Source organism: Phasianus colchicus, chromosome 6, assembly GCF_987193195.1.
Source record: "Phasianus colchicus chromosome 6, bPhaCol1.hap1.1, whole genome shotgun sequence".
NCBI classification, from domain to species: Eukaryota; Metazoa; Chordata; class Aves; order Galliformes; family Phasianidae; genus Phasianus; species Phasianus colchicus.
In genome coordinates this window covers 41,886,894-41,903,647 of record NC_143441.1, presented here as the reverse complement: position 1 = coordinate 41,903,647, position 16,754 = coordinate 41,886,894, and the positions used below count along the sequence as shown (strand labels likewise).

Genomic DNA, 16,754 nt, shown 5'->3' with positions numbered 1-16,754 from the left:
ATTGAAGATTTTTCTTTCAGTGTTAAGGTGAGGAAAATTCTTTTCAGAGAGGAGGGATTCTTTCATGTCTCACTTATGCTCTAACACTGCCTTGAAGTGTGATAATAATCATTGCATTTCAGCTATATTTGAGTATGTTCATAACATTTGTGCTCTACAAATATTTTAGATTGCTAATTTCCTAGAAGGAAAGGTAAATTAGTAGTTTTCAAGCAAATACTGGGTAACAGCTATTAGTTTTCAATTCATAAATATTCCCATCTGCAGTATGATACATTCATAATCTGCTAAAAGAAAATCCACCAACAAAAATGTAAACTAACTCTCCCCCTATTGAAAGATACTCATTTAACTCAATACATGAGTCTAGATCTGTGAAGTAGATCTACATTAGAAATGGCAGGTTACCATTAAGCTGTCCCCACTCTATAACTTATATTAAGATGCTGTCTGAAGAAACATAATTTTACTTTTTCCTCAGTGTACAATTTCAGTGAAGATGTCATTTAAAGAAACATATTTTTTCGTTTAATGTTATGTAAATCTTGATGTTTCAAATGAAAACAGCAATCAAGTTTCATAAGTGAAATGTTATATAAGCAGTAAATTTCACAGAACTCTGCATAAAATTGATTCAGTTGCTCTAATTGATCTTTATTTTCAGTGTTTTACTAAATAAAATTTCTAAAATGATGACACAAAAAAAGGAACATGATTTTAAAGTAGAAGTTATGATAAAGAAATACATCTGAAAGAGGAGAAAATGATTACAATATCTTTAGTTAAAGGGACTAACTCAACATATTCCATTAGTATGGAAAGACAAACACAATAGAACATGTTATTGTAACTTGATGGGTCACTGTGGTTTGGTGAGTCTATTTTAATGTGCTGATACTTTCAGGATAAACTAAAAAATGCTAAACATTTTCAGTTACCAGGGCTTACTTGATGAGATGCAATTTTTTATATAGCAATACCACAATCAGTTGATGTCATTAGCAATCACTAGTTATCAGTACTTTCTATCTTTTAATGTTTGCATTGAAGGAAATTACATTTTTCAATAATTTGAATTAACTGTTTGTACTCTATAAGTGAAATTTCCACTGAGCAGTCCGAAAAAGTGAGGTGTTGATGCACCTCTATCTATTAAGACATTAGAATAGAAGTTTCGTGATGAGTGTAGATATCATTCTTAATTTTTGTGAAAGAGCAAACAATATCCAAAGATCAAAGATTGTCTTCTTCAAGAGGATAGGGAAGTAGAGTGAGATTCATGACACAACTGCAGCAGTGTTTGGTGTTTCTCTAAATAGCTAACATGCTTAGATACTAACATAAGTATTTCTTGGTATCTAACAACAATCTTTAATAGATTGAGAACAAATAACTTCCAGGAGCTGATTCATCCATAGGTAGCCCAAGAAATCAGTATAATGTGCAAAAGCATATCAATATAATAGAATAAAGTAACTGCTTTTCTCTTCATATGAATAAAGAATGTTATTGAGTTTTCAGATGTATGTAAATTTCATGCAAGTAGAAACTTCTAATTTTACAGATTGTCATTAACTTTGTTACAATAGAATAGAACTTCTTCTATATTTCTATCTCTCTAAAGGTTAGAGAGTTTTAGTTGACTCACAACAGCATAATGTTATATTTTGTTCCCATTTTTTTTTAAAGTATTTTTTTCTGACAAAACTGTTTTCGTATTGGAGAGATTGGTCATGTCTTCTGCTGTGATTGATTCTTTTAAAAAAAACAAAAAACAAAAAACAAAACAAAACCTGTTTTTTTTCCAGGAATGAAAGCTTAGTTTGTAAAATACCACCAAACAGGACAAACTTTCTTCTTCACCCTACCTTTCAGATTTTATCCAAGAGACTTATTTGTCTGGTCCTGTCTCAAAACATGGGCTGACACTACCCATTGCATTAACCTACTGCCTAAAAAAACTGCTATAAACTTGTAATTAGACTAGAACAGCAGCTGTTGCCTGCTTTTACCCAGCAATCAACATTCTTTTTTTTTTTCTTGTTTGTTTTTGCTATGAGACATACAACAATGAGCTTTAATATTTTCAATATATTTCTGTGCTTTTACAGTACTAAAGCATTGTCTGCCCAAAACATGACATTTGAATGTACAACAACAAAACAGTTCCTCAATAAATAAAAAGTATTTCTATATGAACAGTTTATTGTGTGGATCTCAATTCATTTCTCAAAGATTAGTAAAGAATAGAAGCAGAGACTGAGGGGAAACAAGTTAGCTATTTAATTATGCTTCATTTTATTGATAATTCTGTAGAGATGCCTAGAACAGCTATTTCTGTGTGTCTCATTACAATGAGAGTTTCACTGCAAGCACATTGTATGAAACCTGAATGTGAAAAATGACAACTGAAAACCCTTGACTCATGGCTAAGCGTAAAACAGTTTTTCTCAGAAGTGGGTAATTCAGTTGCCTTCATAAAAAATATAGCTTCTCAGTTAACAAGCTCAGCTCTGGGAGTGTCCAGGCAGCAAGCTCCATTTTGGCACTGGCCATGTGGACTCAGCTGGAATTTTCCTGCTTTATAACAGATTTGAGGAATACCTTAAGAGTGAATAAATGATTATTAATACTTTGAAGGGTCCAGCTCTTCCCCCAGCAGTGTATTTCTCTTATTACAAGCAGCATTCTTTTTCCAAAATTTACTCAAGCTTAACAGTGATCCATGAAGTAATCTGTCACTGATTTTGATATTAAACATCCTTATGGATGACTGAGTTTGGTAATACTTTAAATATACTTTGTTAACTTGTGAATCCAAGCACAATGCAATTAATGACAAATTAAACTAATTTACAGAATATGTATTCCCTTTCCATCTGTAGGAGAGTGTCACCTAATCATATAATCATTTTTAAATTTACAGTTGCAAAGGGGGAGGGAAGACAGATAAAGAATAGTCAAATAAATATTCTTGTATTAAGACAGAAAAGCTTCCACCTACATCTGTTAACTGTGAAAATGGCATCTAGATGTTATGAAATAGCATTTTTTCTCATCTGTGCATTGTCTTTGCTGGCATCAGATATACCTCACCTCCCCTTCATCTCAGCTCAGCATTACTTGTTTATGCATGCATAGCATGTGCAAGTGTGAAAAAAACAACTTCTCTTGTAGGAGCTTAAGGTGGATAAATCTTTGATGTACACTGGTAAGCTATTCTAATCTTTGCAGGCACTGTGTGAGATATCAGCTTTTTAATATTCATTCCTTTTGGAAAGCTGCACAATTGATCTTGTGAAGATCTAAGTAAATCTAGTATTTGCTGCTAGAATAAACTGATACACATCTTTTTAAGGATACTTACAATAATCAGAATGCTTCTATAGTAGACTTGAATTATTCCATGGTAAAAGGTAGTATATTTATAGCCAAATGTTTTAAAATTAGAGTACAGAATATTTGTGTATTCTTTCAGTTGAGAGCACATCATCATAAACCAATGACCACAGAACAAGTCTTTAACCAATATATAGTGACAGATTTCCAGGTTTTTGATACTTTGTATCGAACAAACTGGAACTGAAACAACTTGGAACTTTCTTAAAATTTAAAATAACCATTACTTATATCATATTTCACTTATTATTTATGTAGAAAATTTGCAATTTTAGTGTGTTCCCTGATATTTTAGATTTCTTCTTCATTATTCTCCATTAGACAAAATAAACACATTTAGTAACTTTCATATTTGCAATTAAAATGTTTGTGTAAGTGCAATACTGAAACAGCATATAAGCTTTATTGTGATCAGAGCTACCAAAACATTATAAAAATATTGCCACCAAGATTATTTTTCTGATGCACTTTTCCCCCAAAAACCTGATCTGATATATTCTTTTAATCATAGAATCATAAAATAGAATCACATCATAGAATCAAAAAAGAGAGAGTGAAATGAGACTTAACATGATGTCTTTCAATTACTACATGCAGGTAATTTTGCTCATGTAATTGCAAGTAGGAGTAACTTTATTACATGTGAAACAAGCCTTACCTCTTGTATGTCAGAGCCATTGGTTGCTGTTTTGATCAAATGTTGTATACAGCGTGTTACAGGAAATCTAAATGCGTGGATAGTAACTCCTTTGACACATAGGTATGTTTTGTAACACAATAAGGTTTTTGGTTTAGAAATGAGTACAACTGTAATGCATAAGCAATAAAAGATAATAAACAGTAGGAACTGTAATTGTTGGTGTTTGTATTAATGTAGAAACTGCCTCAAAATTATTCAGCCATCTCACTCATATTCTTTTGTATCAATTAATCCTCTGTTATTCTTTCTTTGTCAATTAGGTGAAATTATGTAGGAAATTAGAATGAATTCCAGATTTGCCCACATTATTTGATTGGTTCCTCCCATGCTCATTCAGTGTTTTATACACTATTGATGAGAGAGTTGGAATTCATGCAACTGGCCCTGTAGTCTGGATAAACACAGAAGCAGCCCTCAGTGGTCTATTCTGAATAAGAGAGACAGACATTAGAAAAGAAAACAAAAAAATGGCAGCATAATGAGTTCAGTTTATACAGTAGCTGTATGAGCATAAATGTCTGGATTTTTTTTCCCCTCCTGACTTATCCTTGCTTGTACTCACAAACATTACTGGGAACCTGGGAGGATGGGTCATGTCTTAAATAATCTCAGTGGCCCAGAACCAATGATACCCTTGCCCAAATCACACTCCACTGGTCCCTTTCATGTAAAAGCTCTGAGCCATTCTCATTCATTGTCATTTACAGTTTCTCCACGACACATACAGTTTTATTGGCAGTCAAGCCAGACTTTATGTCTTTTGATTCCATTTGCATTCCTGGCTTGCTCAAGCTAGTCTTATTGAGATCACTGAAGAACATCATTTCCTTATTTAAATAGGATTTGCATTTCTCAGGCTTCTTGTGAAGCTTCTCTTTTGAATATTGGTTTTTGAAGATTTGCCCTGACATTCCTACCAAGCAAGTCCACAAAAGAATATATTGATGGGTCCAAGTGTCCTTCACACTGTTAGCCTACTGAAGGGCATTATGACAGGAGGAGTAAATAAAAGTTAACAGAGATAACAAGGATTTTAATACAGAGAAGCATTAAGATCTCTAGAGTAGCTCTACTGTAAAATCTCAATGACAGTCTTGGGTTTCTGTCAAGCTAGAGCAGCTGCAGCAAATTGCTAATGATGTTAGTTCAAAATGCATTAGTGCTAAGTTCAGATAAAGACAGACTCAAACAGAAGTCATTTTATTTGTGCTCTTGCAAAGGCTCTCAAGATGGTTAGACTCCACTCTTTGCTCTAGAATTCCCTCCAGAGTTGAGTTTTCTTTCTTGATAGTGTTGACCAGTATGTCTGGGATCAAACTTGAAATCAGTGTGAGAGAGTGATGCTTTGCAGAAATGGTTACTTATTACCTTGATCACAGTTTTGGAGCATCACATACTGAGATGAAGAAACACAAAGGGTCCAATTCAAACTGATGTTTTGTTTAGTAATCTACTCAGATATACATATATAAGCAGAAGTCCTGGGCCAAAACATTTGTAATTCAACATGAATTCTGTTCATACAGAATACTGAATTACAGGACTTGAATCAAACCAAAGAATCTAGGTCACCGCCAGAGCTGAGAGCTCAGGGAGCTCTATGCCCAGCTCAAGTCTTGTTTAGTCACCCTAAATAGGAGCTGTAACTGTGTCTGATCTATCATATATGTCAGTATCTCTTCAAGCCTTATTCCTCCCATAGAAATAATTTGGAGAATGATATCCATAACTACCAGGCAATTCTTTATTTCCAGAACTGTGTGACCCACTTTGATCTTATGGGTTAGTAGGTGGGGGAACAGATTAGATATTAACTTTATAGCTACTCAGACTACCTCAGAAATTAAACTATTATCCTGTATTATCATATATCTTTGCAATTTCTTTGTACTTGTGAACTCCGGGTCACCAGCTAGCACACTATGAAGTGTTCAGCAATTTCCATACCATAAATCCTGGTAAGGATGAAAGATTCTCTTTTGAGCATTACTGTCCAATTTCTGTAACATCATGATTAAGTTATTTAGGTGAGCTTCTACAACGTGACTGTTTAACTCACAGACATTTAGGAAAATCTATTATTTCCAGAAACATAACATTACTTGCTTTTTGTGACAACGCCATCTGCACTGACAATTCCTTCCATTACCACTTCTTTGAATTGCTGTGAACAATACATGGACCAGATTCAAACCCCAGACAATGCTTTGGATGGGAAATACTTTTAAATATAGTATCTGATTCCTAATTAAATATTAATTTCTTGAAGTTGATCAGGAGCTAATTTTTAATCAATGAAAACGGGTTAAAGGAGAAAAAAACAAACAAATAATAATAAAAAAAAAAAACAGGAAAGTTTCAAAAATATATAAAAAATGTGCCCAAACATAAACCAAGAACTCCAACCTGAGCATTTTGAATTTACTGGCAATCAAAAACAAAAGCAAGCAAACCAAAAATTCATTGAGAACATAACACTTTCCTTAAAAAGAAATATTTTCCCCAAGTAGGTATGTCTTAAGGAAAATCCTACTCAAGAAAACAAAAATTTTGGTAGAACCAAACAAATCAAAATCTTATCAAATAATTAAATAGTTATTCAGTCCAAATTACAAATTGCCTAAGTACTACAAATAAATTAATACATTAATAAAATTGTACTGTGTGGCTTATTTGTATGTCATTGGAAACATCTTGCCTTGTGTAGAAACTGGCCCCTAAAATATATTATGTAATGATTTTCCAATTTACCAGTCTTGAGCTGATATTATGCACGTTGTACATGCATTTCCAAAAATAAAAGGGTCATGCACTTTCTTTTTCAAAAGGGCACGTGGAGATCCTTAATGAAAAGCTGCTGAGAATCTAAAGCAGTTAAAGGCAACTGCGACTAGAGGAAACCAATTTGTAACCATTGGTTTCACAGCAGGCTGTCATCTCTCTGCCTCTATTCATTTGCTTGTTTTCTGGTTCAGTAAAATCTCTGTTCTACTATTATGATTTAATGGCATGGTAATATTTATAAACCTACTAGATTCTTCTGGAATATATTTAAGAAAAATAAATGTATAGAGGCTGGTAGGATACTCCTTCATTAAGATTCCCTGAGCATGCGGGTGCGTGTTTAGAATCCGAACTGATTCACACTTCCTACACATGAATAAGACTTTGGTTGGAGGTAAGAAGCTGATGATAATGTTTCCTAACACCCCACATTTTAATTTAAAAATAAAAATAAAAAAATAAAAAATCCAAGCTGGAAGCATTTTAACAGACTTCAAAATCTCATCTGTGTTAGTGGTTCAGAATGATAGTGTAGACTGCTAAATTGCATCTGGAGTGAAACTCAGGGTTACTGAAAGTCACAAATTGGGGCTGCAGTAACTAGGGGTGAGGGATGAGGGATGCACCTGGAACACTTCTCACAGCAGTTCACCTAAAATTTTCAAGGAAATTCTCTTCTAGGAAGAAAGCTTACAGGGATTCACAGGACTGGAAGTGACTTTTCTTCCATTCAGGAAACACCATGTCAGGACAGAGAGGATAAAAGTGAAAAAGGAGCAGAAATGAAAACACCACAACTGCCCAGAAGTAATTTTAGCAGAAATACCTATGATAAACTATGAGGAATAGAAATATGCATGAGCAAGTAACGTGGAAAAAACAAATTGAAAACCTCTTCCTCATGCCTTTCTTTCCTAAAAAAAAAAGCCAAAAATTGGCCCAAGATGTTTCTTTGTCAGGGAGAGAATTTAAACTAGATTAGCCAGACATTAGCATTTCTTAGGTATTGTACGTCATTTAAATACATATTCCTACCAGATAAAGGAAGTGTGTTCAGCCCTGAAGAAGCCCATAGCTTGGGTACCATTCCTTAATCTCTTTCAAAAGCATGAGATACCTGCCACTTGTTTCTAAGGACATTAAGTGCACAAGTGGGAATATGCAGAGAAGCTTTTCTTACACTTGCTTATACTACTTCTAACTTAGCAGCATGAGTCTTGCTTAGTGTCTTAGCAGTGCAAGAAAGTTAGGAACATTGCAAAATATTTTCTAATATTTTTAATTAATATTGACAAGCTTGATAGAACATTTTGTCATGCTTTGTCCACTTCTCCAGAAATTGCTGTTTGTGAAATCAAACCGATCACTTTGGCTTATGGCACAGTAAATCAGTGGCACAGCATTACTTACATACCAGTCATTGCATACTTTAAAATGTCAGCCTCGTTTTCTCTATGAGACAAACAGCCCAATAGTCTCCAGAAATGTCAAGTTTGGCTTGTTTTTCATCCTTGCGCCTTCACAGTGAATGGACAAACAACCTTGGTCATACACAAACTCCTCCCTCAGAATGTCCTGAAAGTGTCAGCGCTTTTCCCAGAAACAATGTTAAAAGACACATGATGTTATTGATCTGCTTGGAGAATGCCAAAAGCCATAAACATTAATTAAAAACAAAATGTTGGTACAAAAAGACTAAACAAAGAATAATATCTACAAATTATTCCCTAGCAACTACAAAAAACACCTAATACATTTTTGAAGTCATTTATTAGTGTCTGATCCATTGATTTCTTCAATGTGTTCATGATGTGGACATGAGAGGAAGACAATATAAAGTCTATGCAGAACATAGGGCCCATTTTACATCAGTGAATACCCGCTGAATGTTTAACCTGTGCAATCAATCAGTAAAAAAGATAAAAAAATACCTCAACAAAACCAAAACAAACCAATTGAAAATCCAAGCCATTTTCTACTGTATTTCTAAGATTAAAATTGCCTTCTTTCAAGCTATAATTCAATTTACAGTGGGCCCTAGGGAGAAAATCAACACAACCAAACTACATATGACAGCACTAGAAGTATTTCTAAAGATTTTCTGAATACGTACCAACTTGTTCACAGCAAGAGAGAGCAAAGTGAAAGAAACAGACAAAAGTAAGAAGAAAGATTTGAGGGGACACTGTTATCTGTACTCCAGTCTTTGACCACTCAGACCACATACCAAATGGAAATTTTGAAGGGTCTTCCCTTCTAGAGAGAATTCTGCAGCTAAAATACTGTGGTCCCAGAGTTCTGCTGAGGTACTTTTCCCAGCTCAATAAGATAACCTCCAACATCAGTAATGATGATTAGTATCCAAACACCTGTGATATGTGTAATGGTACCTGGACTGACTGCCACTGAGTAGCAAAATAAAACTAGCTAAACACCAAAATGAGAACTGAGGATTTCATGTCAAAATCAGAATTGGCTGCTTATTTCTTCAATCCTTAAGAACTTTTGTCTCAAAATGTCTTTCCCTTTAATTTAATCACTGAAAATTTAAAAAAAAAAAAAAAATTAGGAAAAGACTAAATTCTAATTTCAAATCAATCTCTGTAAAAAGAGAAGGTCAAAATGGAGGAAATCTTGATCCAGGTTCCTCCAGCTGCCCTCGTCCTTCTCAGCATGGAAGTTGTTCCAGAGAACAACTTGTACTGCAGTTTTATAAAGGCACTTCAGTTTTTTTTTGCTCCTTCAGTTACCTTCTAGTCAGTAAATCTATTGTTGGTAAAGTGTGATGACCTGGGTTAAGCTTATTCCCATTATCAATATTTCTCCTATTCTAAAAAGGATTTAAATGGTGCCTAATAGCATTTGTCTTAATCATTTTTGCAATTAACTGTGCAAACCTATCTAGCTCAAAGATACAGAAGTAATTAAAATAGACGTTAACATTCTTTTTCATTTTTCTTCTTTTTTTGTTTCCCATTATCTTTGGCAAGACTGCAAATACCTTTTTTCCTTTCTTTTCTTCTCTTTTTTTTTTTTTTTTTTCCCTGAAATGCAATCAGATGTAAAAAAAGCATTTCCAGAAGGTAAGTTGGGAAAATTTAACAGGCTATAAGCCTGCTCTCAATCATGCTACATCACCTCTGTGCAATGCAAGACACCTTTATTAAGCCCAGTCTTTACTGTAAATAGGAGTCAGATTCAAAGCCTTATAATGCCAAGTTTTAATCATTACTCATCTTTTTTATTTGTTTGCATTGCATAAGTGTCTGAGTTGTGGGACAACATCCAAAACTACTGTGTTCTGAGCATACACGGGGATTCAGACATATCCTTTTGGGTCCCTACCAAATAGCTACATATTCCTATATTCTAGAAATGGATAATGATTTTGCAAGAATAGTGAAAATGCTTGTTGCTGTTGAGGCAGCCAGACTGTGCCCCCTCTTTCCTCTTGTTCAACCTATAGAAAAGCCAATATGAGTTGAAGGCTGAACTGTGCCAGCTCAATTCTGCTCAGGTGCTACAAGGGGCAGGGCAAGAGCCTTCGCAAGGCCACAGATTCATGTGCCCTTCTCACTGCTGGTAGAGCAGGAGGAATAACATGGAGCCAACCTGCAGAACTGTGGGCATTACCTACCTGGGAAGTGTTTGTGTGACCCCTTCTCACTGTGAGGCTGCAATCTGGAGATGATGTCATAGAGTCATAGAATCCTCAGAGTTGGAAGGGACCCTTAAAAGTCATCTAGTCCAACTCCACTGCAATGAACACGCACAGCTAGGTCAGGTTGCTCAGTTTGGTACAGCCTAGCCTTGAACATTACCAGGGACAGGGCATCCACGACATATCTGGGCAACCTGTTCCAATACCTCATCATCCTCACTTTAAAAGACATTTTCTTTATATCCAGCCTAAATCTAGCCTCTTTAAGAATATGTCTTACATTTGTAGAGATCCAAACAGTCACTAAAGGCGATGATCACTTTTCCTCTACAATGCCAGATGGAAATCTGGCTTTACCTTCCACATCTGCACCTGGATTATCTGCAGGTATGTTCCTATCCTGTGAAGAGAAACTGCGGATGTATTCTCAAAGAGTAGCTGAATCCTATGATGCTGCCCACAGAAAGGTCTCTCTCAGGGCAGGAAGAGGTCTCCAGCAGGAATTTAAAGGACTAAGGTCCTTCAGACAGCAGTGCAGACTGCATTTCCTTGTGTTGCTTTTTTTTTTTTTTTTTTTAATGAAAGGAGTCTAAGGAGAGATTAAAATCACTGGACTAACATTAGCCTTAGCACATCTCCTCTTAATACTTTAAAACATAATTTAGCTTAAGTGAATGGATACTTTCCCTTTCTATTAAACTGTGATGTTTACAGAATTAGCAGTTCCTTCTCTCATTCTTTTTTGTCACTTACTTACAGTCCTTGATAGGAGAAAAACCCATGTGTGAACACCTCCAGTCAAAAAACACTTAATTTCCCAGCAGTGCACTTCATGAAAGAAGTTCATGTCTTCCCTAGGTTGTACTTTTGGGAAGTAATGAATTAAATAATAAAATATCTTCTCCCACTTTCTTTAAAAATGTGAAGGACCTGGCATGCTTAGCTAGAAAAATTCTACTTCTGGCATTATTTTCTACAAATTCATTAAAAATTAAACAAAGAAGCAAACAAAACCACCCAACATATCTCCTTTTTATCCTGTTAAAAAAGCTTATCTTCTCAATCTAATCCATAGAAAGCAACAATATATAAAACATGTCATAGATTTGGCTCCAACAATTTAATTAATTTAGTCCATTTGGGAGTAGTGTCATCAGCCTTGTTACAGGCTTTTTCTTCAGAAATACTCATTGATTCCTTTTAAATAGTGCTGACACAAGTAGTAGTAATTCAAATTTATGACAGATAAAGTTGTACCTTTGGTTGAGATTCCTTAAGTGGTTTAGACTGTAGTCAGAATTAATCCACTCAAATTTAACACTTTTTAAATATATAAACAGAGTTAAGAGAGAATTGTGGTGTGAGTTAAAATAAAAAGGAAGACCCTCCTTTCTTTCCTTCTAGTTCTCTTAATGATCAGAGACAGTTTGTAATAACTGTTCTCCTTGCAATGACATGAAAATGTTCATTCCCAAAGATATTGAACAGGAATCTGTGAAGTGGAGATCAAGTCTTAAGATGGCACATAAATAGTCTAAATTATTTATTAGAAAATGCTCTGTTCCTGGAACTGAGAATGATAAATAAATTCAGAGAAAATAAGAATCTCACTTCTTTGATTAGAATGATAATTGATAGTTATTTTCATTACAGTAACAAAGCGGGTTTATTTGTGTACTTGCAAAACAAGTCATAGAATCATCCAATCTTTTGAGTTGGAAGGGACTAAGAGATCATGTAATCCAACTCCCCTGCCTTCAATAACATACAAAAATGGTACCTCAAACTTCAAGCCCCTTTTTTCAAACATACCAAATGCTACTTGCTTGTTGATTCAGAATTATTTCATTCATTTTCTAAGGATGAATGTGAAAACAATACCTCAACTGAAGTTTAAGATGAAATATTGGAGAAAGATAAATCCAGTCTGTTTTATGCCCCTATTCCTCACCAGCACCTAATAATCATATGTAAGTCACGTCAGAATGATGCTCCTGCCCAAGCTAGTAGAAATGAAGTCATTAGCAGTTCTAACACATAATTAACTACCCATGTAAGCTTCAGAGTGACCCCTTTCTTGAAATGAAAAAGATAGATTGGTGCTCATTTGGAGCTGCAGCTTTCCCATACACATAGAACCAGGACTACCCTTCTGCTGAGCATCTTCTTTCAGAGGATACCACCAACAGATGTCAGCTATGACTTTGGAGATTTGGAAAAAATATTAAAAATATTTTATAAAAGATAGATTGATAAACAGATTTGCCAGGAAAAATAGATCCTTTCCCTGATTTGATGTTTTTTTAAAAAAGTTTGAAAACACTGTTAGCAGCAACTGAGAGCTGAGCTTGAGCTGGGGGAGAAATTGCACTAGCTGACCTCTCAAGGTCCCTGAAATACTATTTCTGATTCACAAACAGAGAAAAATGAATCCTACCCATGGAAGGAAAGCTTAAAGTGTGAAGAAATTTACATAGAAGGGAAGGGATTTAAAGCTTTGCAGAAGGATTAAAATTTGCTATGAGCTCCAGCATAAAAGTGGTACTGTTAAGTGAAAACCTTTATACTGTTAAACTGCAATTTTGTCCTTCAGAATAATACCATTTAGGAATAAGGGAAATTGTCTTCCAGATCAGGGCAAAGGTCACTTTCATGGTGAGTCTGAATGAAGATTTAGAGTTGCCTTTGGATTTTCACTTGTTAGTTTATCTACCTGTTTCTCTACTTTCACTGGGATAATTTCTGTGTGACTATTACATTGAGAAAGCATGCTTGAAAAGGTGATGACAGTCCAGTAATCATGCACAGAGCAAAAAGAACTCTGAGCAAAGAAATCTGAGCTATGGACCAAGGAGAATAACACCAGATAGCACAATCATCTTTCATTACACACTTGGGCCCAAATTTGCAAAGTGGGCAGCAATTCCAGTTGCTTGCATTTCTATCACTTTGGACTGACCTAGATTTGAAAGAGGTAGGAGAGGGGAGGGAGGAGTGGAAATCCAGACCTTAGAGTAAATCTCTTGGGATCAAACTTTTGCATTTCCAGCTCAGAGCAATTTTGAACTGAACTATATAAAGCTGATGCGCTGAAGAACAAAGTCACCAGATAATTAAAGCTGCATCCTTTTAGCTGGTCTAGGAGTTGGTCTGCAACTTTGCTGGTTATGATATGAAAATAAATCCAAGGTCTGTACAAGAATAGATGACCCAACAGATTGTATCATTAAACTACACCAGCATTCAAGGCAACAACACGAGTGAAAATAAGTTGACTACCAATACTCACGTCACCTTTGCCTTCCCAGTTCAAATGATTTTTTTCTCATTAACTTGTATACGGTCATGTTTACTGGGAAAGCCTTCAACATGACACCAGAGCAAGGCTAAACTGCCTCCATAATAAGATACCTTCCTCTACGAGGTTCTTGTAAGATAAATCATGATGTCCTCAATTCAGAACTGTGTAAGATTAATCGAACTTATTGTGTACCACAATTCAGAAATGTCCTCAAAGTATGCTAAAGCTTTAGACTTTTCACAAAAGGTCCATACCATAATTTGAATATCCAAATGTTTGTACTTCTCTTACAGCCTTGCTAAATAGGAAATGTTAAGATCAGGAAACATAGCTGATGATGTCAGCCATCTCACACTTTCAGTAGAAACTCCTGAGCAATTTACACAGTTCACAAGGAAAGCTCTTTAAAATATATATTCTTTCTCGCATAATCCATTTTTTGTCAAAACCCCCAAACTTTTAACATTTGTTTTTCCCTTGCCCCAAATCCAGGCATGGCTCTCTGCCCTTGTGAGGCCACATCTGGAATACTGTGTCCAGGTCTGGGAGCCCCCAGTACAAGAAAGACAGAGGGCTGTTGGAGAGGGTCCAGAGGAGAGCCACAAAGATGGTCAGTGGACTGGAGCACCTCCCCTACAAAGACAGGCTGAGGGAGCTGGGCTTGTTCAGCCTGGAGAAAAGAAGGCTGCAGGGTGACCTCATTGCAGCATTTCAGTACCTAAAGAGAGTCCATAAACAGGAGGGCAGTGAACTCTTTGAAAGGGTAGATAACTGCAGGACAAGGGGAAATGGTTTAAAGTTGTGGAAGGGAAGATTTTGGTTGGATGACAGGGGGAAGTACTTTACTATGAGAGTGGTAAGGTGCTGGAACAGGCTGCCCAGAGATGTTGTGGATGCCCTGTCCCTGGAGGTGTTCAAGGCCAGGTTGGACAGGGCCCTGGGCAGTCTGGTCTAATATTAAATGTGGAAGTTGGTGGCCCTGCATGTGGCAGGGGTGTTGGAGATTCATGATCCTTGAGGTCCCTTCTAACCCGGGCCATTCTGTGGTCTGTGACATTTTTTTTTTAAATAACAAAAGCATTGATTTTTTTTGCCAGAGTAATCAGTGAATCTATTCATTAATTTTTGTTTGTTTGTTGTAATATTATAGTCTACATAAAACAATCTTCTTGATGTTGAGCAAAAAAACCAAAAACTAAAAGGAATAGGACTAAGGCTGACCTTTCTCTACCCCTTCTCCAGCTACTGTCAAGATTTGGGATCTTCATATTCTACTGTATTTCTTTAAGAGAAAGGATAAAAATAGCCCTAATGAGCAGCTCTGTAACTACAAACAGCAAGAATTTCAATCTGGAAAGAAAGCTTTCAGTGGTTCTTATATATAACAGCAATTTAAAAACATATACTGTAAAATGATGAAAGCTACCTTGACAGGGGTGCTTTTAAATCTGCAAGATTTATGGAAATATAAAATAAATATTTAGCATGCTGATTATACATGCAAGAAGGAGTCAAATGCATGCTATTAGCAATATCTCTCCTCCCCCTCATGCTTCTGTCTTCAGTGCAGGGAAACACATCTCACGACTGTATACGTATACATTTCGTTATTCCTTTCTGCTTGAAGATGCTCAAATGGATCATTATTTAAGAAAAAATACATGAAAATCTGGAATATTAATTGAGAGGCATAGAACAGTTCAAATGGAATTGAAAGCCCATTCTTATCACCTAGTACATTGTGTTGCATGTGACAACTTCAAATGCTAAATAACACTGGAGATGAGAGAACGAATGTCTGTGAATAGGTACAGAGCTAGTTGAAGTCTGCCCTATTGTTCTACTGCCGTAATCCGAAACACACCTGCAAGGGCTTCCTTCCTTTTTCAACTCATGCATACAGTTCATTGGGATGGACGGACGGGAAGAAGGAAGTAAAATGAAGGGAAGGGAGGGAAGATGAGGATAAAGGAAGAACTTTGTTCTTTTCCCATCATATGAAAAGAGTTAAAGTAAAATGAGTGCTGTAATACCAGTGGGGGAGGGGAAACAAGTTTAAGAGATTAAGTGCATAAATGGAAAGGAATTTAGCCACATGCCATTACAGTCAATAATAGAGTGTTGTGTGTTTTTTTTTTGTTCCTCCCCCAAACAAATATCACAAATAGAGCCAAACAGTAAGGGATAATTTGGGGTGGTAGTTCTGAAGTCCTCTATTCAATGTCAAGAGAATGCATGAACAGTGATGCATGCTATCTGGCTGAGAAAAGGGAATTCTAAAGTAGGCTTCGTTCTTCATGGCCAGACAATTTCTTTTTTGTGTTCTGCCAGAACTCTAATTGTAAAGGCCTTTTCAATCGCACCAATCAGCCATGTCTTTCAAGTTGGCTCCCCCCATTCTATTATTCAGCTGACAAGCTGTTATAAAAAGAGAGATTTTTTTCCACATAGGCAGAAGCTATACGAAGATAAGTGACGCCAGCTACATTTAAATTTTAAAACTAGATTCTTTCATAAAATTGTAGGATGCTGTCATTCACTTCTAATTTCATCAAGTGGAAACTGGCAATACTTTCTCTCCTTAAACAATAATGAAAGGAGATAAGCTAGTGAAATACCTCTGAGTAGGAGTACATACAGTGTCGTAGGAAAATGACAGACTTTAGCCAGCCCTGAATAAAGAGATTGCAGAATACTTCATGCTGCATTAAAAAAGAAATGACCATGCCGTTTGACAGAACTAGATAACACATCATTTTGTGATTAATAAAAAGCTACAGTTTCTGAGATTGAAACTGCAGTCAAATAATAGCACACACTTATGAAAACAAACAAAACAAACAAACAACAAGCACATGGAAGAAAAGGAGTGCTGGAATAAGTCTATTTTAGTTGAGTGCAGTCATACC

The 16,754-nt window shown here is 35.8% G+C and overlaps 1 long non-coding RNA gene across 1 annotated transcript; it reads right to left on the bottom strand.

Moving 5' to 3' along the window:
• Nucleotides 1-5,302: 5,302 nt before the first annotated feature.
• Nucleotides 5,303-10,552, bottom strand: LOC149917568 (uncharacterized). Its single transcript, XR_016467542.1, has 3 exons — nt 10,521-10,552; nt 6,202-6,263; nt 5,303-5,495 (listed from the first exon to the last, which is right to left on the bottom strand). It is a non-coding gene; the product is annotated as an uncharacterized LOC149917568 (long non-coding RNA).
• Between the last annotated feature and the right edge of the window lie 6,202 nt (nt 10,553-16,754).